Source organism: Hordeum vulgare, chromosome 6H (genome assembly GCF_904849725.1).
Source record: "Hordeum vulgare subsp. vulgare chromosome 6H, MorexV3_pseudomolecules_assembly, whole genome shotgun sequence".
Classification (NCBI taxonomy): domain Eukaryota; kingdom Viridiplantae; phylum Streptophyta; class Magnoliopsida; order Poales; family Poaceae; genus Hordeum; species Hordeum vulgare.
In genome coordinates, this window is record NC_058523.1 from 165,521,427 (window position 1) to 165,544,690 (window position 23,264).

The following is a 23,264-nucleotide window of genomic DNA, read 5'->3' on the forward strand; positions in this document are numbered from 1 at the left end:
GACGAAGAAGCACCCACGGGTGGTGTCGTCAGACTGTCTGCCAAGGCTCTACGGAGAGATAGGGGTGGAATGGAAGTACCACCCCTCGTGCGGGCCGTCTAAGAAGAACCCGTCGAGCGTTCTGGACCCACGCCCACCATCTTTCAACACCTGCCGACCTGCCATGATAAAGATTAAAAGAAATTAGTACAACTTAAAAAATTGAATAACTGACATGCATAATAATATGTACATATATAATTGAAGTTGGGAATCTTACAAACTAATAATTGTGATCAATAAATGCATCATCATCATCAGTATCACGCATGTCTTCATGAATGACGTGCTCATCGGGTTCAACGGCATGAAGTTGTGGAAGGCCTTTCTGTAATCGGTTAAGCATTGACAGGTCATCTGCATTAGTAACCTCTTCCAGTTCCAGCTCTGCTGGTTCCGGCTCAGGGGTGAAGTCGGATTCATTGTCGCTGTCTACTTCCATGTTCTAGGGTGAAGCACGGTGGTTCTTGAAACGTTTCTTGGAGAGACGTGTTTCTTGGAAGAATTCTCCATCATATGTGTCCAGGTTAATGTGAGGTTCATAATCCTGTTCATTTGGGGGAGGTGGTCTAACACGTGGCGGCACTTCATAAACAGCATACCAACCTTCCAGATTCTTATCAGTTTGGCATGCCCCCGGTAGATAGAAAACTTGGGTCGCCTGTTGAGCCGTAATATAGCCATCGGGACATCCAAATGGGTCGCCTATTGAGCCTGCAGATCCCACAAGCATGACTTGTGAGTCCTGGCGTGTTTTGAATTATACCCTTGAAATACCCTGGACACTATGGATCAGGCTCGAGGGCCTTTAACTGATCCAGGATCTGTTGGCCTGTCAACGCAGGTGGTGCCAAGTTTTTGACAACTTTACCTTTGGTAAAGTTCTTCTTGTCTTTTCTGAACTGATGGTCAGGATACATGAACTTTCTATGCAAGTCAAAGCAAGAATACTTCCGACCGTCCTGCAACCAATGAAACTGAAGAGTTGCCTTGCATGTGGGGCACGGGAAACTTCCATGCACACACCATCCAGAGAATAGCGCATACGCCGGCAAGTCATGCATAGAGTACATGTACCGCACATGCTTTTTGAAGTTTTGTTTTCTAGCGGCATCGTATGTCTTGACCCCATTATCCCAAGCTTCTTGCAATTCATCCTTAAGCGACTGCATCTACACATTCATATTCTTCCCCGGATAATTGGTCCCTGGAATTATCAACGTCAGAAATATGTTATTTCTTTGCATAATCTGGCCGGGGGGGGGTTCTGTGGAATGACAAATACATGACAACTACTGTATTGGGTTGCCATCATTCTGAAGGTATTAAAACCATCCGTGGCGATGCAGACTCGAGGATTCATTGGATCTGCCCCTTCATCCTGATGTAGTCCATCGAAATGTTTCCACGCTTTCCCATCCGATGTGTGTACCGCCATCTTATTCACATCCGCATCTAGTTCAGTTCTTTTGCCCATTTTGTGTCGTGTCATCTGTCTGGCTGTCTCTTCGACCATGAAAAGACGTTGAAGCCTTGTTATGTTTGGCATATACCAAAGAACACTAACTGCGATTTTGGTCTGCCTCTTCTCATCCATACCGTTGTCTACCACAAGATACCTGCAAGACTCGCAATTAGGACAATAGTCCAAGTGTGCATACTCCTTCCTAAATAAGACACATCCTTTCTCACATGCATCTATCTTCTCATAGGGCATCTTAAGTACACTAAGTATTTTGTTCGACTGGTATAGGTTTGCAGGCATGTGACATGGACTTTGGGTAGAAAGCGTCCAAATAGTGTCATCATCACGTTGTAGCATTCTCTTCCCAAGTTGAACTGAGCCTTCAGAGCCATTACTTGTGCAATGGCATCCAGCTGACAAAGCTCAGTGTGCTCGTGGAGAGGACGTTTTGAAGACGCCAAAATTTCATAGAAGGCCTTTACGGATTCCTCCATCTCATCTTCCGGATCCCGAGTATCATCAAAGTCTTGCACCATGTCTTCGACCCCAGTACCATGCTCGTTGGTGCGACGACGAACCACCTCAGCTCTGGTGTGTTGTATAGACTCACCATGAAATGTCCAAACCGTATAATTAGGCTTAAAACCCCTCCTCTGCAGGTGTTTAATCATTACAGCCTCTGTCCTCTTTTTATAGTTGTCGCATTCAGGACAAGGGCACCAGTTTGTTTCCTGGCCATTTGCAAATGCGGCTTTCACAAACTCCTTGGTTTTTAGAAACCATTCTTTCATCATCTCTTTCTTACTAGGGTGACCGATGTACAACCACGCACGATCACTCTTCTTGCCTAGTTACTAAACACACAAGAAATATATTTATATATAATTCAACATATATATTCATGAGTTAATCAAGTTCGCCAGTTTTATTACGTCCATGCAACCTACACGCTAATAGGTAAAGATAGGTCCTAATCCCACTCGAGTATGCATAGATTGGGTTCGTTTTCCCATGCTCTGCTCTAAATCCAACGCAAAATTCCGGCAGCACCTTGATGTTTGCTGTGTATCCCATGCAACGCGCCAGAAATACTTCTGATGGTTGTTGTGTATCCCTGGCAACGTCGCCAGAAATACTTCTGATGTCTGTTATGCTACTGCACAAAATACCTTCCGGTGGCGCGAGAAATGGGCACGTTGACGGCACGAGGAATCCTTCTGTGTTGGTGTTCCCTCGAAGCGGAGTGGATGATGTAGCACAGCGGAGGTAAGTATTTCCCTCAGTTTGAGAACCAAGGTATCAATCCGGCGGAGGAGTATCTCAAGATCCTGCACAAACATAAAAACTTGCACCCAACACTATGAAGGGGTTGTCAATCCCTTATAGATTGTTTGCCAAGTGAGAACTTAAAGCAACAAAGTAACAAAGCAAAGTAAAAGCGGAGTTGTAAACGTTGGATGTGAATAATCCTGGGCGCCGGGAAGGGTCTCCAGATGAGATCTCGCGGAAACGGAAGCTTGCGGCGGCGGAAAAGTATTTTCGAGGCTCCCGTGATTATTTGCGGAATATTTGGGAATTGATAGGCCAAAGATCTAGGTCAGGGGCGGCCAGTGAGGCCACAAGCCTGCCCACTGCTGCCTCCCCCTGGTGGCAGAGTGGGGGCTTGTGGGCTCCCTGGAGCCCAACTGGCTTGGCCCAAAAGCCCGCTGGACTTCTTCCGTTCGGGAAAAAATCATTTCGGGGTTTTTCTTCCGTTTGGACTTCGTTCCAAAATCAGATCTGAAAAGAGTCAAAAACACGAAAAAATAGGAACTGGCACTTGGCACTGAATTAATAAGTTAGTCCCAAAAAGATATAAAAAGGTACATAAAACATACAAAGAAGGCAAGATAACAGCGTGAAACCATCAAAAAATTTAGATACGTTTGAAACGTATCAAGCATCCCCAAGCTTAACTCCTGCTCGTCCTTGAGTAGGGAAGTGATAAGAATGAATTTTTGATGCTTTCATGCTACCTAGCATAGGTGTCCTTTGTAATTCCTCTTATGTGACGTGAATGTTGAGATCCATTAGATTCAAAACAATAGTTTGCTATTGACTTGGAAACAATAATAATTCAAGCAAACTAGCAAAGTAATCATGAACTTTCAAAATAACAAGCCCAAAAGAAAGTTATCCCTACAAAAGCATATAGTCTGGCTATGCTCTATCATCATTGCACAACGAATTTAAATCATGCACAACCCCGGTATTGGCCAAGTAATTGTTTCACACCTTTACTTTCTCAAACATTTTCAACTCTCACGCAATACATGAGCGTGAGCCATGGTTATAGCACTATAGATGGTGTGGAATGTGGTGGAGGTTGCAAGACAAAAAAGGAGAAGATATTGACATTAACTAGGCATATTAATGAGCTGTGGAGATGCTCATCAATAGATATCAATGTGAATGAGTAGGGATTGCCATACAAATGATGCACTAGAGCTACAAGTATGTGAAAGCTCTTTAAACAAAACTAGTGGGTGTGCATCCAACTTGCTTGCTCACGAAGACCTATGGCAATTTTGAGGAAGCAGATCATTGGAATATACAAGCCAAGTTATATAATGAAAATTTCCCACTATCTATATGGTGGTGACAAAACGAGAGACTCTCAATCATGAAGATCATGGTGCTTAATATGCACAAGTGTCGAAAAAGTGGTAGCATTGTCCCTTCTCTCCTTTTCTCTCATTTTTTTGGTGGGCTCTTTGGCCCCTTTTTTTATGGGCTTCTTTGGCCTCTTTTATTTCCTCACATGGGACAATGCTCCAATAATGATGATCATCACACTTTCAACTCAAAACTTAAAGCAACTATGACTCTATATGGAATGCCTTCGGTAGTGTACCGTGGCAATGATCTAGCATGGCATAGACATCAATGGAAACATCATGCTAGCTATCTTACAATCATGCAATAGCAATGTAGACGTGGTGGCACATGTCATGGTGGTAGTTGCATGGAAATATATCTCGGAATGACTTTGCAAAAGCCATAGTAGGTAGGTATGGTGGCTGTTTTGAGGGAGGCTAATGGTGGGTTTTGTGCACCGGCGAAAGTTGCGCGGCACTAAGAAGATAGTGAGGGTGGAAGGTGAAAGTGCATCTAAACCATGGACTCAACATTAGTCATGAAGAACTCATATACTTGTTGCAAAAGTTTTATTAGTAATCAAAACAAAGCATTCAACGCATACTCCTAGGGGAAGGGTTGGTAGGTATAAACCATCGCGCGATCCCGACCGCCACGCAAAGGATGACAATCAATATACTAATCATGCTCAGACTTCATAACATAGCGGTTCACCATACGTGCATGCTATGGGAATCACTAACTTCAACACAACACCTTACTAGCATGACTTCAATATTACCATAACCACAACTCAAAACTAATTGAGATGAATCAAACTTCTCTAACTATTCAATGCACATGAAGGTGGAAGTTTTCGTATCCCTTTGGATAACTACCCCTTTTGAGACTACTTTCAAAGCATACATCAACTGCCAAGCCACGCACCGCTGTGCTCTAAAAGATATAAGTGAAGCACATAGAGCAAAAGTATCTAGCTCAAAAGATATAAGTGAAGCACATGTGAGCTGAATTGTCTACCAAAAGATATTAGTGAAGCTCGACAAAATCACGGTGTGTGCATGTCTCTCTCTCTAGGTGTGCAGCAAGGACGATTGTGACACAACAAAAATAAAAGACACCTATGATACAAGACGCTCCAAGCAAAAACAGATAACATGTGGTGAATAAAAATATAGCCCCAAGTAACGTTACCGATGAATTAAAGACGAGAGAGGGGATGCCTTCCCGGGGCATCCCCAAGCTTAGGATTTTACGGCATCCTTGAATCTCTTGGGGTGCCTTGGGCATCCCCAAGCTTGAGCTATTGCCACTCTTTATCTTTTTGTCCATAAGAACTTCACCCAAAACTTGAAAACTTCACGACACGAAACTTAAACAGAAACTCGTGATAACATTAGTACAAGAAAGCAAACCACCACTTCTTTAGGTATTGTAGCAAACTTAAATTCTACTTGTGCTGATGTTTGGTTACTGTACTTTCAATCTTCCATGGCTAATACCCCGTGATACTATCCATAGTTTCATCAAAATAAGCAACCAACACAACAAAAACAGAATCTGTTAACAGCAGACCAGTCTGTAGCAATTTGTATGTTTTGTATACCTCTGGTACTTCAAAAATTCTGAACAATTACTACAGTCTCAAGAATTTGCGTAGAAATCAGCAGCATAAATAATCAACTCAAAAGCTCTTACAGAGAAAAAAAATGAAAATTCTTTTCGTGAGCAGAAAGTTTCTGTCTTTCTAGCATGACCAAACGATCATCCCCAAGACTAATCATAATGGTTTTGCTTGGCACAAACGCAAAAAGAAACACAAAAAACACAATCATAACAGAATTATGAAAGTGTGGAAAACACAAAACGGAAAGAAAAAGGATAGATTCGTTTGGTTGCCTCCCAACAAGCGCTTTTGTTTAACGCCCTTAGCTAGGCAAAAAGGTGATGCTCTCACAAAAGACAAGAATTGAGGCACAACGAGAGCATGCTAAAGCATGTGAAAACCACATCTAAGTCTAACATACTTCCTATGCATAGGCATTTCATAGGAAAACAAATTGTCAAGACAACCAATAGTTGCCATATGCCAGGAAGAAGAAAGAGACAAGAGCAATCTCAACATCACGAGAGGTGATTGGGTAACATGAAAGTTTCTACCAAAATATTTTCCTCTCTCATAGAAATTACATGTGGGATCATATTCAAATTCAACAATATAGCTATCCCATAGGATATTCTTTTCATGATCCACATGCATGCAAAGTTCACGCTCTCAAAAAATAGTGGGATTATCATCAAATAATGTCATGACTTCTCCAATCCCACTTTCAGTATTGTTGCAAATATCATATTCATCATGAGGTTTGAACAAATTTTCAAGATCATAAGGAAGATCATCACCCCAATCATGATTATTGCAACAAGTAGTGGACAAAGCAAAACTAGCATCCCCAAGCTTAGGGTTTTGCATATTTTCAGCATGATTGTCACTAATAGAATTTATAGTGAAACCATTGCAATCATGCTTTTCATCCAAGGAGCCCTCGTGAATCACTTCATGAATTTTTTCCTCACAATTTTCAGATTCGCGCATCTTAAGAAAAACTCCATAAAAATAGTCAATTGTCCTCAACTCACCAGCAATTCGTTCAACAATAGTGGGTCTCTTAAAGAGACTAGCTAGTGGATGAGGATCCATATCAATAGATTTTCAGCAAGCGAAGATGCAAGCATATTGAAGGCACATGGCACACAAGCGAACAGAAAGCAAGCGAGAGAAAAGGGCGAACGGAAAAGGCAAATGAAAAAGGCAAAGGAGAAAGGCAAATGAAAACGGCAAATGTGAAGTGGGGGAGAGGAAAACGAGAGGCAATTGGCAACAAAAGTAAATGCAAGAGAAGAGTTTGTGAGACCTACTTGGATAGATCTTAATTTCTCCTCCCCAGCAATGGCGCCAGAAATACTTCTGATGTTTGCTGTGTATCCCCGGCAACAGCACCAGAAATAATTCTGATGTTTGCTGTGTATCCCTGGCAACGGCGCCAGAAATACTTCTGATGTCTGTTATGCTACTGCACAAAATACCTTCCGGTGGCGCCAGACATGGGCACGTTGACGGCACCAGGAATCCTTCTGCGTTGGTGTTCCCTCGAAGCGGAGAGGATGATGTAGCACAGCGGAGGTAAGTATTTCCCTCAGTTTGGGAACCAAGGTATCAATCCGGCGGAGGAGTATCTCAAGATCCTGCACAAACACAAAAACTTGCACCCAACGCTATGAAGGGGTTGTCAATCCCTTATAGATTGTTTGCCAAGTGAGAACTGAAAGCAACAAAGTAACAAAGCAAAGTAAAAGCGGAGTTGTAAACGCTGGATGTGAATAGACCCGGGGGACGTAGTGTTTACTAGTGGCTTCTCTCATGAAAGCAAGTAGACGGTGGGTGAACAAATTACTGTCGAGCAATTGATAGAACTATGCAGAGTCGTGACGATATCTATGCAATGATTATTTCTATAGGCATCACGTCCGAAACAAGTAGACCGATACTGTCTGCATCTACTACTATTACTCCACACGTCGACCGCTATCCAGCATGCATCTAGTGTATTAAGTCCATAAGAATAGAGTAACGCCTTAAGCAAGATGACATGATGTAGAGGGATAATCTCAAACCAATGATAAAAACCCATCGTTTTACCCTTGATGGCAACTGCTTGATGTGTGCCTTGCTGTCCCTACTGTCTTTGGGAAAGGTCACCACATGGCAGAACCCAAAACCAAGCACTTCTCCCATTGCAAGAATCATGGATCTAGTTGGCCAAACAAAACCCAAGACTCGGAGAGACTTACAAGGATATCAAATCATGCATATAAGAAATCAGCAAAGACTCAAATATATATCATAGATAATCTGATCACAAGTCCAAAATTCATCGGATCTCGACAAACATACCACCAAAGAAGATTACATCGGATAGATCTCCATGAAGATCATGGAGAACTTTGTATTGAAAATCCAAGAGAGAGAAGAAGACATCTAGCTACTAACTACGGACCCGTAGGTCTGAAGTGAACTACTCACGAGTCATTGGAGGGGCGATGATGATGATGATGAAGCCCACCAACTCCAAAGTCCCCTCCGGCAGGGCGCCGGAAAGGGTCTCCAGATGAGATCTCGCGGAAACGAAAGCTTGCGGCGGCGGAAAAGTATTTTCGAGGCTCCCCTGATTTTTTGCGGAATATTTGGGAAATTATAGGCCAAAGATCTAGGTTAGGGAGGGCCAGGGAGGCCACAAGCCTGCCCACCGCCGCCTCCCCCCTGGTGGCGGAGTGGGGGCTGGTGGGCTCCCTGGAGCCCACCTGGCTTGGCCCAAAAGCCCCCTGGACTTCTTTCGTTCGGGAAAAAAATCATTTCAGGGTTTTTCTTCCGTTCGGACTCCGTTCCAAAATCAGATCTGAAAAGAGTCAAAAACACGGCAAAATATGAACTAGCACTTGGCACAGAATTAATAAGTTAGTCCCAAAAAGATATAATAAGGTACATAAAACATACAAAAAAGGCAAGATAATAGCGTGAAACGATCAAAAATTATAGATACGTTTGAGACGTATCACACCTCCCCGTTGTTCTCCTGATACACGTCTCTGCAATAAACACAGAGGATGTGTATCTAGAGAACAACAGGGAGGCACTGACGAAATTATGCATCGGATCCGGGACAAAGCATATGGGAAAACGAACCCAATCTACACATACTCGGGATGTCCATGGATAACGTTGGAAAATTTGGAAGAATCATAGTTATAAATATATGCAAATGCATATATATTTATAAGTGTTACCCTTTCGAATACGAGACGCATACTGGTCACGCATACTGATAAATTAATTTACATATATCTAGCAAGTTTCATCCGAACACCGACACAGAGCAAATGAAGGGGCGAGGAGGAGATGACATTTGTACTCACCCACGAATGCAGGGCGGATCTTGTAGAATGCACGGGGAGGTCTTCACACAGCACACCTCATAGCGACGAGACAACCGCACATGTAAATCCACCCGATCAACACAAATATTTTGTGTTCACCAATAAAATCGAAAAATATATGACCTAACACAAATATATGACCTATATATATGTCATTTAGGATTCCATCAACGTCGAGGAACCCCCTAACTCGCTCGTCCCCGACGCCCATAGGTATGGCGACGCACGGTCGAAGGGTCAGGACGCCAACTCTTCCGGTTCCAGAGACATCTCTTCTCTGCCTCTCCTCTCCTCTTCGAGCATTCTCCTAGTGAGGTCCACGGTCGACGGCCTCTAGAGGCCGAAGATCACCTTTTCGGTCAACAAGAGGACGAAGAGGTGTTGGGGGTCAGTGTCATCGGGGGTGGCGTATTAATAGATGCGCGGATTTCCATGCCAGGGTGTCGTGATGTCTTGTCGGGGCATCGTGTCGGGGTGTCGGGGCTTCGTGTCGGGGTGTCGGGGCATCGTGTCATGGTGTGAGGGTGTCATTTTCTTCTTCTTCCTCTTCTTTTTTTCTCTTCTTCCTTTTCTTCTTCTTCCTTTTCTTCTTCTTCTTCTTCTTCTTCATCATCATCATCATCTTCTTCTTCTCTTCTTCTTCTTCTTCTTCTTCTTCTTCTTCTTCTTATTCTTCTTCTTCTTCTTCTTCTTCTTCTTCTTCTTCTTCTTCGTCCTTCTTTTCCTTTTTCCTCTTCGTATTCTTCTTCTTTCTTTCTTTCTTTCTTTCTTTTCTCTTTCTCCTCCTCTCATCATCATCATCATCATCTTCTTCTTCTTCTTCTTTTCTTCTAATTTTTTCTTCTCTTCTTTTCTTCTAAGTTTTTTATTTTCTATCTAATTTCTTCTACCTAATAAACCAACTATCTAATTTAACAAAAAAAAACTAACTATTTAATTCAAAAGAAAAAACAAAACAAAAATAACTATCTAATTTAATAGAAAAACAGTAAATAAACTAACTATGTAATCTAAAAGAGAAAAATAGAAAAAAACAAGGGTGGGGGCACTCACCGGAGTTGGGGACGGCCGGGGCGACTGAAGGAGGGGGAAGCCGCGGGGAGGGGAGTGATACGTCTCCAACTTGTCTCGGACGTGATGCCTATATGTCTCGGACGTGATGCCTATATGTATGATCATTGCCTTAGATATCGTCATGACTTTGCGCGGTTCTATCAATTGCTCGACAGTAATTTGTTCACCCACCGTATTACTTGCTATTTTGAGAGAAGCCTCTAGTGAACACTATGGCCCCCAGGGTCTACTCCACACCATATTTTCAGCCTTACACTTTTTACTTCGTTGCACTTTTTGCCTTCAGATCTCACTTTTGCAAACAATCTTGAAGGGATTGACAACCCCTTTGAAGCGTTGGGTGCAAGCTTGTTTGGGTTTGCGCAGGTACTCTGGACTTGACGAGACCCTCCTTCTGGATCGATACCTTGGTTCTCAAACTGAGGGAAATACTTACTGCTCCTATGCTGCATCACCCTTTCCTCTTCAAGGGAAAAAACCAACGCAAGCCTAGTCTCCGTCAACGTGTCAATTTCTAGCGCTGTTGTTTGAGAAGTAGTAGGGAGCCGCGAGGAGGGGGCGGCGCCAAGAGGAGGGGGCGTAGGGAGGAGGCGGTACGGGGGAGGAGGAAGGGGCCGACGCAGTGGAGGACGGGCGACGCGGTGGTGAAGGAGGGGTCGTGGGGAGGAGGAGGGCGCGGTGATGGAGGAGAGGGCGATGGTGGCGGAGGGGGCGGTGGTGGAGAATGGGCGAGCTCCCGCGGCGGTGGTGGAGGAGGAGGTACCGGGGAGGAGGAGGGGGTGTGGTGGAGGAGGGGGCGCAGGGAGGAGGAGGGCGCGGTGGTGGCGCCGGGAGGAGGAGGGCGCGACGGCGCAGGGAGGAGGAGAGCGTGGCGGCGGTGGTGGTTTCGGGTTTGAGAGAGATGGGTGGGTGGGGCGTGACGACCGTTAGGGGAGAGAGGCGCGTGGGCGTGGGGGGCGACGGCCGTTAGGGCACAACCTCTTTGTCGTCTACCCCCCGACCGGCACAGAGGAGAAAAGCAGACGATAAAGAGAGAGACCGTTAGGGGGGAGAGAGGGGATGCGCGGTGGGCCGCCCATGCTCTTTGCCGTCAGCTGGCGGACGGCGAAGATGTGGCTGATGGCAAATAGTATCTTTGCCATCAGCTAGCTCTTTGTCGTCTGGTTTTTGGTAGCTGATGGCAAAGAGAGTCTTTGCCATCAGCCACCAGACGACAAAGAAGCAGCATATGGCAAAATCTCTGATTCCAGTAGTGAGATTACCATGGCCTCATCAAGCTCGTCCAAGGACAAGTTCTTCAAGAGGGTCATCAACCCCTACTTATCGGAGGTGATGAAGCACCCTCAAACCAATGAGATGCGTGATGGGTGCTTCACATCCGGGATTTTTGAGGGTCAACGAAGATGGGAACTGTGGAAGCTAGGCTTGAGGCGGTGGAGCAGGACATCTTCAGGTGCCAAGGCATGGTGGAGCATGGACTCAATGCCAACCACACCATGATCATGGAATTCACTCGTGATCTAAAGGTGAATGGGAGACCCTTGGAGGATATCGTCTTCACCCTCAATGATCAAATCAATTTCCTGCAAGGCTAAGTCTTCAATCTTCAAAACCAAATCTTTGAGTATGAAGCGCGGTTTAAATGTATGAGTTTAGCTACCGGTTGCAGGACTATGGAGACTCGTGCCTCTTCTTATAATGGTGAGCCACTGCCATGGAAGTGAGAGAACAAGTTTGACGCTACCTCATCATCTACACCACCACCTCGATCTTCACCACCAAAGAAGGAGACTTGAGTACACGGGTATGGCACTCCCCTTGGCTTGTGCCAACCTTGGGGAGGCACCCCGGTATCGTATCACCATCACTCTTATTTATCTTTATCCATCTTAATTTGATCTTTAGATATTATGAAATTTAGTCAAATAAAGGTTTAGTTCAATCTTTTTCTTTTGGGTGCTAGTTCCGTGATCTATATATCTATGTAATCGAGTGTGAGTTATCCAATAAAGTTTAATTTGAGTTTTTCTTCTTTACTTTCTTGCTTCAATCAAAATAAAGGAACATAATGAAAATATCATATGCCAATCTTATAGTAAGTAGTGACATCACATAAGGAATAGTATAAGTGGTAAAATTTGGTGAAGATTGACAAACATAGCATTGGTCGGTGATGCAGCACATGAAAGAATTAAAAAGGGAACATAAGATTTACATTCAAATACACTATCCATGACATCTGTTATGATTGTGAGCCCCCATTATTATAATATGCCAAATCTAATGACATTGGACAAGGAAGACAACATAATGATTTATGCTTGTTCACATTCACATAGAAGTTTTATTGGTATCGATCCTCTAACACGTGGTGATTTCCCTATACCTTTGCTATCCAAAACTCCGGAATAAGTAGAGATATTACTTGTGCATTGAAAACCATAAAGCCAAATCCATGTTTTAAGAGTCCACCATACCTACCTATGGATTGAGTAAGATCCTTCAAGTAAGTTGTCATCGGTGCATAAAGCAATAAAAATTGCTTCTAAACATGTTTGATCATTTAGAGTAAGGGAAATTAACCATCATACATACTTGTGATGACGATAATAAATGTGACGGATTGCATAATAAAGTTGCCATCACAACGGGCAATATAACATAACGTTCCTTTGCACTAAGAGATTTTGCATACAACCAAAAAGCACATGACAACCTGTGCTTCCCTCTGCGAAGGGCCTATCTTTTGCCTTTAAGTATTTACTTTTGTGCAACACTCAAAGTATTTTCCTCTACTTCCTTTATCTTCTCTTTGGCAAGTATCATGTGGCGGGGAAAGATCTACACATATATATCTAGTTGAATGTGGCTGGTCATGAGTTATTATTGTTGACATCACCCATGAGGTGAATACATTGTGAGGCAACACTATAAGCCCTTGTCTTTCTATGTGCCCGGTTGAAACCTTTTGCTCACATATATGCGGTGAGTGTTAGCAATCATAGAATACTAAATGATGGTTGAGTAAGTAGACTTTCTTAAAAGCTCCGATATGTGACCCTTCCTGAAAGTATGATAAATTGTGCTGCAAAGTTAACTGAAAACATAGTTTCTCAGTTTTCAATAGAGTTTATGCTTCATACTTCGATGTTGTAATGAATTGCTACTTGTTTATAAGAAGACTTTATGATAAAAGTTATATGCTAAAAATGATGTGATGAAGTGTTTTATAAAGTTTTATTTGCTGTTATAATAATGAGCATGATGCTACTATGTCCATATTTTGTTTTTATCGGCACCTCTCTCTCAAAGCATGTGGTCATGATTTTTGTTATCGTCTTTCGCTTGAGGACAAGCGAGGTCTAGGATTTGGGGATCTCATACGTCCATTTTGCATCATGTTTTGTTACTGTTATTTATAGTGTTCTTTTGCATTTTCCCACTTGGTGGAGTAATTCTAATTCCTTTTCTCTCATAATATGCAAGGTTTACATCAAGTAGGAGTGCTCGCAGATGGAATTCTGGACCTGAAAAAGCTACGTCGAAGATACCTATTCTGCACAACTCAAATTGGGCTGAAAATTTACGGAGATTTATTTTATAATAAATAAAAAATACTGGAGCAAAGAAGTACCGGAGGGGGGCCACCAGACACCCACTAGACACCTGGGCACGCGAGGCCCCCCTGGCGCGGCCTGATGTCTAGTGGGCCACCTGGCTCACCTCTAGCGATCATCTTCGCGTATAAAATCCCTTTTACCCTAAAAAAAATTAAGGGGAGTACTTTAGGGATGAAGCATCGCCATCTCGAGGCGGAACCTGGGCACAAGCACTTTTGCCCTTCGGCGGAGCGATTCCGCCGGAGGAACTTCCCTCCCGGAGGGGGAAATCGAGGCCATCGTCATCACCAACAACCCTCTCGTCTTGGGGAGGATAATATTCATAAACATCTTCATCAGCACCATCTCCTCTCAAAACCCTAGTTCATCTCTTGTACTCAATCTTGTACCGGAACCTCGAATTGGTACCTGGGGTGTGTCTAGTAGTGTTGATTACATCTTGTAGTTGATGATTTATGTTTTATTTGGTGGAAGATTATATATTGAGATCCATTATGATATTTAATACCTCTCTGATCATGAACATGTTTATCACTTGTCAGTAGTTACTTTTGTTCTTGACGCCACGGGAGAAATCATTTTGCAACTAGTCATGTGAAGTTTATATTCGTTCAATATTTTGATGATATGAATGTTGTGATTCCCATAGTGGTGTTATATGTATGTAGACTACATAACACTTCACCATATTTGGTCCTAAGTGAATGCATTTTGGAGTAGTAATTAGAGGGTGGGTTGCGATAGTGACAGAAACCTCAGTTTATGCACTACTTCGTAAGGGGCTGATTTAGATCCCTATGTTTAATGCTATGGTTAGAATTTATTCTTAATACTTTTCTCATAGTTGCAGATGCTTGCGGGAGGGATACATAAGTGGGAGGTTTGTTCAAGTAAGAACAACACCTGAGCACCGGTCCACCTAGATATAAAATTATCAAAATACCGAACGCTAGTTAACCCAACATGGCGAAAGTGACTAGAAGAAATTCGCGCGTGCCCTCAAGAACGCTTTGCCTATTATAAGAAATTGTTTCGGCATGTCCTTTATCACAAAAGGATTGGGCTACCTTGCTGCACTATTGTTATTATTGCTACTTGTCACTTGTTACAATTATCTTCCTATCAAACAACTTGTTACCGCTATTTCAGTGCTTGCAGAGATTACCTTGCTGAAAAACGCTTGTCATTTCCTTCTGGTCCTCGTTGGGTTCGACACTCTTACTTATTGAAAGGACTACAATTGACCCCTACACTTGCGGGTCATCACTCGGCTGAGCGGTACTACCTATTAGCGCGTGATAACCCACAAGTGTAGGGGAGTCATGGCTTTATTAGCTCTCTCGAAGGGAAGTACTACTCACATGCCCCTAGGGAGGAGGTTGGTAGGAGTTAACCATCATGCCCCCCTGATAATAACAGGCACAAAGGATTTGAATCAAGGATAAATTATGATCCAACTTCATCACATAACTAGAGACTATGCGTGCACGCTTCGGGAATCACGAACCTTAACACCGAGATTCCTACTAATACACAATCACCAGTAGTGCCCCCACATATTACTATATTAATGTTGCAAATTAGCTCTCTCGAAGGGAAGAACGAGAGTTCAATTTATTTCTACAAATGAGCATGCTCTAATAAATATAAGTGAGGCAAAAGAGTATTCTTCAAATAATGGTTTTCTATATGTAGAGAAACACACATCCAACTTCAAATGATATAAGTGAAGCACATGAAGCATTCTATAAAACCATACTTAAAAAGATATAAGTGAAGTGAAAATAGAATTCTATAAATTATCCAAGGAATTTCCCGTACCAGCATGGTGCATCTCTAAAATAAAAGTAAAAGGCACACGAGGCTCCAAGAATTTATGCATGTTATGTGAACAAAATAAAAACTAAGACATACCGATAATTGCTAAAGAAGAAAGATGGCATGCCTTCCGGGGCATCCCCAAGCTTAGACACTTGAGTCTCCTTCAATATTTACTTGGTGTGCCTTGGTAACACCCATACTTGAACTCTTGTCTCTCCTTACTTCACATATCGATACCTCCTCGATCTTTGAACACTTCGTCCACACAAAACTTGACACAAATTTTTATTAGAAAGGTTAGTACATAAAACATAAAATCTCATCATGTCCTGCCATGAGATTATTGTATAATTATAATCCAACATTACCTACTATATGCTATCAAAATTAATGGATCCCAGTTCAATGGGGCTCAACAAGAACTCAAACATAAGCAGACAAAGCAACTATAACAACAATCTATGAAAAACAAGACAGACTGTAAAGATGCAGATGAAACATATACTTATGTAAGACAGAAAATTCTGATAAGTTAGTAGATGGTAAAAATACTTTTATAAGAGTACTTTGTAACAATATCAGAATTTTTTTATGTTCGAGTAAAATAGGATAAATCAAACACTACAACCAATGTTTCTACTTTTACAGAACACATATCAAATAAGAAATTTAAACATCCTAAAGGTAAATCTTGGCACATTATTTTTATAATACAATGTATTTATACTAGGGGATAATTATTTTTGTTCAAAAGTTGATGTAATCACGATTCACAAAGTTTCCATGGGCATGAACAAAGTTCAAGGCTTGTCCCACTTCAACGGTGCTCGTCCTTCTCACTTTCACTTTTCTTTTTGAAAAAGTTTTAGGTTTCCCACTTTATTTTTGGTTTTTAATTATTTTAAAAGCACACAACAGAATAAAAATGACTCTCTAAACCTTTTGGGTTGTCTCCCGAGTAGCGCTTTCTTTGAAGACATTAAGCTAGGCATATAGTGCTCAAATTATAGTTCCACCCATATCCCAAGGTACTCCCTCTGTTTCTTTTTAGTCCTCATATAATTTTTGGTCAAAGTTAAGCTTTGTAAAGTTTGACTAACTTTATATTAAAAAATATCAATATTCACAACATTAAATCAATATTATCAGATGCACCATGAGATGTATTTTCATACTATATAATTTTAATATAGTAGATATTCATATTTTTTGATATAAATTTGGTCAAACTTTATGTTGTTTGACTTTGACCAAATCTTATACTCGGAGTAAAAAGAAACGGAGGGAGTATATCAAATCCAATTATAATTAATATTGATTTCTAATTTAGTATTGAGCACAAAGTAATATATATCATGTAACAACAAAGTCTAACTCTCTTCCTATGCATTGGCATGCTATAAAAGAACAATTCATTCACACAAAGTAAAGACCAATATGTAACATAAACAGTTTCTTGAAATTTTATCATACTGGAAACATAGAGATGTGAATATTTGGTTCCTCTCTCATAATAATTGCAAGTAAGAGAACCAAGCACATTTATATTATATTCAGCAAAATCTTCATGTGTAATGGTAAAACGCAACCCATCAATATAATCCCTAATAAGTGAAAACGTCTCCAATATGATGTAGTTGGAAGAATTCAAAAATATAATAGGAATATCATGTGTGGGTTCAATAGCAGCAATTTCAATGTGAACATAAGGAACTATAGAAAGTTCATCTCCATAAGCATAATTCACATTGGCATCATGGTCATAAGCATCAAGTTCATCAAAGCGGGATATTTCAAACGAATCCAAGGGATCATAGCAATCATCGTAGCATTCATCCATCTGTAAGAACGATGGGAGATTAAACAATGTATGAGTTGAATATTTACTCTCATTAGAAAGTGGGCATGTGTAGGTAATCCACTCTTCCTCCTTTTGTTCTATGCTCTCCTTCTCATCTTTTTCATCTAATGAGCTCAGAGTTTCAACAATTTCTTCTTTCGTAGGTTCCTACAAAATATTAATCTCTTCCAAGTCAGTAGACATTCTTTCAATAAATTCTTTATCATAAGCGTTAGAAGCATATTTTTCATTGGAATATTGAAGTACGATTTTTTTTAGATTTCTAAAGAATATCATCACACTTTTCAATCAAAGAAAGAATTTCATATGCACCCTTAAAAGCAACAAATTCTTCAATTTGTTCAATATAATAATAACTATAGACATACTTGGCATAAGGATATAGTATTTCATTATCAGTAAACACACATTGGTAGGGAAGGTGTTTTTTAGTGTCTTGAGGACACGAAGTAAAATCATGTGTGTTGCATAGATTCCAAGCATAGCAATTCAAACAATTAATTTGATGACCTAAGAGTTTCCCCATTTGAGCTAAGAGATGTTGCACAAAATAAGAATGCTCATTTAATGATTTTCCCTCAACTAAGCTAGTTGGATTTTCAACACGGGCTCAAAGGGCTCGAAGATGATCCAAGTAAAATAGCTTCAGCAGTATGCATGGTAGATTTTGGGTGGTTCCCCAACCACTGGGTTAGCAAGTACAACTATTTTTTGGTATTTTGCCTTTCCAACCCATAATTAAAGATAAAAACAACTTACAATAGATTGTTTTTTACTCAGTGATAAAGCAAACAAGCACAAACGAGAATATCAACCGCTAAGCTATTGCTCCCTGGCAATGTTGCTAGAAAAAGGTCTTGATAACCACAAGTGTAGAGGATCATTTGTAGCTGATACGTCTCTAACGTATATATATTTTTTGATTGTTCCATGCTATAATATTATCATTCTAGGATAATTTTTGGGTGTTTATATACCAATGATATTTTTTAGCACTAACCCATTGACCTAGTGCTCAATGTCAGTTGTTGTTTTCTGCATGTTTTTGGCTTTTCGGGTTTACAGTACCAAACAAAGTCCAATTGCCCCAAAACTTTTTGATGATTTCTGGACCAAAAGAAGACATGGAAGCATCAGGAGGAGAATAGACGATGCATGAGGGAGGGAGCACACAATAGGGCGCGTAGGGGGTGTCCGTGGCCTGATGTGTGTCGGCCCCCGGATGTCTATCCTGGCGTACCTCTTCGTCCTATAAATTCTCAAATGCCCCAAAAATCCTAGGGAGACTCTCTAAACATTTTTTCCACCACCGCAAGTCTATGTTCCACCGTGTGCCCATCTCGAGCCCTTTACGGGTGCCCCATCGGAGGGGGATTGATCATGGAGGACTTCTATATCAACCTTGTTGCTCCCATGGTGATGTGTGAGTAGTTTATCTTAGACCTACGGGTCCGTAGCGAGTACCTAGATGGTTATCTCTCTCTATCTCTCTCTCTCTCTCTCTCTCTCTCCTCTCTTTTGATCTTCAATACAATGATAATCATATCTTCACTTTGATCTATCCGATGTAATCCTATTGTGCGGCTCGCTTGTTGCGGTTCGATGAATTGTGGCTTTATGTTTAGATTATTCATGATAAGTGTATGAGTCTTCTCTAAGTTCTAATTATGATACTTATTTGCATGATTATCATAACTTCGTAATTCTCTCCGATCTATTGAAATTGTTTGGCCAACTAGATTGATATTTCTTCAGTGAGAGGGGTGCATTGTAGTGGGTTCAATCTGACAGGGTTTCTATATCCCAGTGACAGAAAGGGACAAGATACGTCTTTGTGTTGTTACCACTAAGGATAAAACGATGCGGTCAATTCATATTGATTGAGTTCTCTTTGTCAACATCATGTCATCATTCTCCAAGCATTACTGTGTTTGTCATGAATTAATACGTAGAGAGGCAAGCATAGAAGCGCTCTTGAAGTGGAGTAAGTAATAGTTGCAGCCATGAGTCGGCCTATTTTCTTATGGATCTGATGCCTATTTACATATAATCATTGCCGTGAATATCACATAATTTTGTGCTTTTATATCAATTTCCCAACAGTAATTTGTTTACCCACCGTATGCCTACTACATGAGAGATGCAATTAGTGAAAACTACAGCCCTAGGTCTATTCACTTATAAGTTTACAAACGTTACAATACCTCACTGCCTTCATTTACTTTTTATTTACTTTTCACTATGCAACTTCTATTTACACACTTTACTTGCTTACAAATAACGAGTCCAAGGGGATTGACAACCCTCTTGCCCGCGTTGGGTGCAAGTGTTTCTTTCTTTTGTGTGCAGTCGCTGAAGACGGGGGTTGGTTGTTACTCCTATTGGTTATATAAACCTTGGTTCTCTAGTGAGGGAAATACTCACCTATATTGTGATGCATCACCTCTTCCTCTTTATGGAAAATGCAATGCGGATCACAAGCATCACTAGCCTTTTGTGATAAGTAAGAGTATCAGACCCAGCGAGGAGCTAAAGGTCAAATTAATATTCCATCAAGTTCTATCAACCACTGATACAACTCTACGCATGTTAACGCCTACTTTACCTAGAACAAGTAAGAAACTATTTTGCAGGAAGAAAACTAGAAGTACTTAGTAGGTGTAATAGATAGTTTTAGAAGAAAATAAAGAAGAAGTAAATAAAAGATAGGGGTTGCTTAGATAAAGATTAATTAAGTTAGTTGTTTAGTAGAAAGATTTTATGTAACACAAGATAAGGATTTGTCCCTAGGCAATTGATAACTAGATCGGTAATCGTTATTTTAGTTTTATATGAGGGAGAGGCATACACTAACATACTTTCTATACTTCGATCATATGTACTTATGGTTATAACTCTCGCAAAGCATCCACAACTACTAAAGATCATTAAGGTAAAACCCAACCATAACATTAGCACATCAATTCCTCCTTACTCCCTTATGCAACAAACTCCTTACTCGGGTGTAAACTTCTGTCACTGTAGCCACCCACTATATGTGAATCATGAATGTATTGCAACACCCTCCAACAAGAATTCCCCCACGTGTGCGCGACATGGGAGGCACCTTAGGGAAGCACCAAAATAAAACATACAACTCAAACTAATCTTGATCATCAATCAATCCATAGGACAAGAGAAATCTACTCAGACATCATAGGATAGCCAAACATCATTGGATAATTATATATATCATTAAGAACCATGTTTAAGTAGAGCTTACAGTGTGGAAAATATGTTTTACACTGCTCCATAGAGGGGAGAGAGTTGATGGTGACGGGGACGAAGTTGTTGGTGTAGATTGCCATCATGATGGTTGCCCCGATGGCGCTCCGGTGCCACGGAGAGAGAGGAGAGAGATAATCCCTCCTTCTTATTCTTCATTGGTCTCCTCCTAGATGGGAGGCGAGTTTCCCCTCTCGTCCATAGTCTCCATGGCTCCCGGAGGGTAAGAGCCCCTCCGAGATTGGATCTCTCTGTCTGTTTCTCTCTTGTTTTCACGACTGTTCTCTCGCCCCTTCACTGTTTCTTAAATATGTGGAGATCCGTAACTCCGATTGGGCTGAAATTTTGAGGGGGTTTGTATTGGGAAATTATCTTTCTTGCAACCAAATAGGGCCTCAAACCGACTTATGAGGTGGCCCCAAGCAATTAGGGCATGGCACCCATGGTCGCGCCATGTTGATTTGGGAGCACCTCGGGCATAGTGGTGCATTGATTCTTCTTCAAAAAATTCACATACATTCCAAAAAGTTCTCCATCATTTTTTATAGCATTTGGACTGCGTTGAAGTTTTTGCAAAACATGCAAAAACAACATGAACTGGCACTAGACACTTGGCTAGTAAGTTAGTCCCAAAAAATATTATATAATGTTGCCAAGAGTATGTGAAAGTTGTAGATTATTGGAACGAAACAATCGAAAATTATAGATACAATGGATATGTATAAATGCGATAGTTCTAGGAAAAGCGTGCAAATGGCAGAAACCTTGAGTCGGTAGTGCCCGTGTTATGGTACTACCGGCCGACCCAACGGTACTACCGTTGGGATGCAGTACCAAGGTAAGCGGTAGTAGAGAGAGAAGGGCGGTAGTACGATTCCCTGCTACTGACCTACTACGGCTGAGATGAATAAAAGACCAGTACCACAAAATAAACGATAGTAGCAGCGGTAGTACCGCATGGGCGGTACTACCGCCCTACTACCATGCTACTGTCGTGAGTGAAAATCAGACCAACAGAACCTTCAAATAAGTGGTAGAAGCAGAGGTAGTACAGAGCGGAAGTATCTCCTAAGAGGTATTACCGTGGTACCGAGCGGTACTAGCTCCTGAGCACTAAAAAATGTTCTAAGAATGTAACTAACATAACTTTCGCATACGAGCTCCGAATTGAGCAAACTCAAGCTTGTTGGGTAGATACGACAAGTAATGAGACCCGTAAAATAAAAATCCTATTGATGATCCCCAAGTGCAATGAATCATCGTAGTACTTTCCAAAGATGGAAGTGATAAGTATGGAGTGTGCTACTTCTCAAACAACAGCGCCAGAAATTGACACGTTGACGGAGACTTGCTTGCGTTGGTTTTTCCCTTGAAGAGGAAAGGCTGATGCAGCACAGGAGCAGTAAGTATTTCCCTCAGTTGAGAACCAAGGTATTAATCTAGTAGTAGAATCTCGTCAAGACCAGAGTACCTGCACAAACACAAAAGAGCTTTTACCCAACGCTATAAACGGGTTGTCAATCCCTTCAAGATTGATTGCAAAGTGAGATCTGAAGGCCGAAAGTGCAACGAAGAAAAAGAGTAAGGCTGAAAATATAGTGTGGAGTAGACCCGGGGGCCATAGTGTTCACTGGAGGCTTCTCTCAAAATAGCAAGTAATACGGTGGGTGAACAAATTAGTGTCGAGCAATTGATAGATCCGTACAAAGTCATGACGATATCTAAGACAACGATCGTACATATAGGCATCATGTCCGAGACAAGTAGACCGATACTTTCTGCATCTACTACTATTACTCCACACATTGACCGCTATCCAGCATGCATCTAGTGTATTGAGTTCATGACGAACAGAGTAACGCCTTAAGCAAGATGACATGATGTAGAGGGATAATCTGAAACCAATGATGAAAACCCCATCTTTTTACCCTTGATGGGAACAACACGATACATGCCTTGCTACCCCTTCTGTCACTGGGTCAGGTCACCACACGATATGAACCCAAAACCAAGCACTTCTCCCGTTGCAAGAATCATAGATCAAGCTGGCCAAACTAAACCCACAACTCGAAGAGAATTACAAGGATATGAAATCATGCATAAGAGAGATCAGAAGAAACTCAAATAAGATTCATAGATAATCTGATCATAAATCCACAATTCATCGGATCTCTACAAACACAACGCAAAATAAGATTACATCAGATAGATCTCCATGAAGATTATGGAGAACTTTGTATTGAAGATCCAAGAGAGAGAAGAAGCCATCTAGCTACTAGCTATGGACCTGTAGGTCTATGGTGAACTACTCACGCATCATCGGAGAGGTCATGGTGTTGATGAAGAAGCCCTCCGTATCCGAATCCCCCTCTGGCAGGGCCCCAGAACGTGCCCCACATGGGATCTTGCGGAGACAGAAGCTTGAGGCGGTGGAAAAGTACTTTCAATGATCTCCTGATTTTTTCTGGGATTTTATGGAATATATAGG